The sequence below is a fragment of the Nyctereutes procyonoides genome, unplaced genomic scaffold, assembly GCF_905146905.1.
Source record: "Nyctereutes procyonoides isolate TBG_1078 unplaced genomic scaffold, NYPRO_anot_genome, whole genome shotgun sequence".
In the NCBI taxonomy this organism is placed as follows: Eukaryota; Metazoa; Chordata; class Mammalia; order Carnivora; family Canidae; genus Nyctereutes; species Nyctereutes procyonoides.
In genome coordinates, this window is record NW_026575139.1 from 42,353,927 (window position 1) to 42,356,534 (window position 2,608).

General features: G+C 43.0%; 1 pseudogene; it reads right to left on the reverse strand.

The window, feature by feature from the left end:
- Positions 1 to 1,705: 1,705 nt before the first annotated feature.
- Positions 1,706 to 2,396, reverse strand: LOC129496368 (rho-related GTP-binding protein RhoG-like; annotated as a pseudogene).
- Positions 2,397 to 2,608: the final 212 nt, after the last annotated feature.

A 2,608-nucleotide genomic window follows, 5' to 3' on the forward strand; every position in this document is an offset into this window, starting at 1 on the left:
AGCAGTAGGATGGATAAATACATAGTGGTATAATCACACAATGGGATGTACAGCAACAAGAATGAACAAACCATAACTACATGAAAGAACATGGTGGACTCTCACAAATAAACTATGAGTGTAGGGAGTCAGATGCAAACGAGTACTTACACTAACTCCATTTACACATAATATTCAAAACCAGGCAAAACTTATCTATGATGTTAGAAGTCAGGGTAGCGGCTACCTTTGGTGAGAAGGGCAATAACTGGAAATAAATGCAAAGTAAGTTTCTGGGTGATATTCTGTTTCTTGATTTGAGTGTCGGTTGTGTGGGATTGTTGAATTTGTGAAAATTCATTGAGCTACATACTTATAAAATTTTTGCCTCAATATCTACATACTGAATTTCAATGAAAAGTTTACTAAAAAGAATGTGTTAACATATCTGCACCATTATCAACATAGATTGCTGTCTGGACTCGAAATCTGCCATGTGGTTTTTCTACCCATAAATGATAAAGTAATACTCAGTGTTTTCTTTTCTTTTCTTTTCTTTTCTTTTCTTTTCTTTTCTTTTCTTTTCTTTTTTTTATACTCTGTTTTCTTATGGCTGGCACAGAATAGGCATTCAAAAAATATTTGTTGAATAAATGAAGGATGGTCGTAGCTTTTCTGTGGGACAGATAGGCTATAAAGTAACAGTGCCAGGGCATTATGTAAGAGTTCTTGGGGAAATTTCTATTATCAGAGATTTTCATGATCTAAGCCACTGTGTCAGGCATTTAGGAGGGGAAACTCACACTTCCTGTGCACCATCTGACTTAAATTGGTGTGTGCAAATAAATGCAAGGTACTCTTCATTGGTGATAGAGAGCAGCCCACACTTAGGATAACCTCCCTGTAAGGAGCTCTTCGTCTGTTCCACAGCCCCCTGAGCCCTCCATTAGGCCCAGTTCAGCTGGATCTTTGATGTCATCTCTGTGTAAAGGCTACCCAATCATTTTCTCTTGGTCTTTTTTTTTTTTTTTTTTTTCTGCAGCAGAGGGAACTTCAGCTTTATTGAAATCACTGGCTATCGGAAGGGAGGTAGGTGAGGTGATGGGGATTAAGGTGGAGGGCACTTGTGATGAGCACCAGGTTCGTGTGGCAGTATTGAATCCCTATCTTAAACACCTGAAATTAATAGTACACTGTGTGTTAACTAACTGGGATTTAAATAAACACTTAACACCCCACTGGTTCCTGACTTATTTGACCACAAAAACTTGTTTCAGTACATTTATCTATTAGTATCTCCCAGTACTTTGAAAAAATGCTGCTTAAGCACTTTTGCAAGCATGTCTCATCTTAAGAACATGCCGACATTGGGAACACCCAGAAATCACACGTAAGATGGCTTTCCAAAATTAGTATATCAAGAAGTTTAAGGCCATGATATGAAAACTGTAGATTTGTCCTTCTTTGAGGCACTTGTTTAATAGTAAATATGGCTAGGAAAGCCACATTTAAAGGTGAAAGTCAGTCTCTCTCTCATTCTCTCTCTCTTCCCCCGCAAACTTCCAAGCAGCCAGGTATAAACTAGGCTGTCTTTGTTCGTCCAATAGCCTGGAGTCTAGGTTTTCTAGGAAAAGAAACAAATGACTCATGCTGGCATTGTCCAATGCTATCAAAGGAGTCCCTCTTTTTCTCCCTAGGTGCAGTCTCCAAGTAGCACCCCCCAAAGCTATAACAGTACACACTTCTTGGTGCTCTTCTTTGTAGCAGGGTAAAGCACAGCCCAGACAGCTTCTGAAAACACTTCATGTACTCCATCCTGCAACAGGGCCGAACATTCCAGATACTTCACTGCCCCTACTTGTTTGGCCAGGGAAGTGCCTTGCTGAGGAGTTGTGGACACTAGGCTCTGTTCCTTCAGCTTCTTCACTGTCTCAACATCATTCTGCAGGTCTCTCTTGGTCCCTACTAGCAGAACAGGTACATTGGGGCAGTGATGGGAGACCTCTGGGTGCCGCTTATGCCTCACATTGGCATACGAGGATGGGTTGCCAATGGAAAAACAAATGACAAAGATATGTCTGGGGGTAGGACAGCGTTTGCAGTCGGTCATACTCCTCTTCGCCAGCTGTGTTCCACAGGTTCAGGCTGACGATCTGGCCATCTACAGAGGTCTGGGCGCCGTAGTTGTCAAAGACAGTGGGGATATACTCCTCAGGAAAGGCATTTGTTGTGTAACTGATGAGGAGGCAGGTCTTCCCGATAGCCCCATCTCCTACAACCACACATTTGATTGTCTGCATTCTTCCCTTGGAGTCCGTGGAGTCCATGAACTGCTAGAGGATAAACTTCAATAGATCCTAGAAGCCACCTCTGAAGTATGTAATATTATGCGTATGTACATAAGTGAATTTTTCTGGCAAAGTGGTCATCCTCCTACGCTGTTCACTGTGGCGGGCAGAGGCTCCAGGGCGACTCTCGCCGGGGTGGGCAAGGCTCGGAGGGCCGGGTGCCACATCCGGGCAGCTACCCTCTCTTGGTCTTTGATGAGTAAAATGTGGGTGGGAGATGTTTCACCTTGGGGCACGGCTTGTGGTAAGGCAGAAATTGCATCATCTTGTTGGGGTACAAG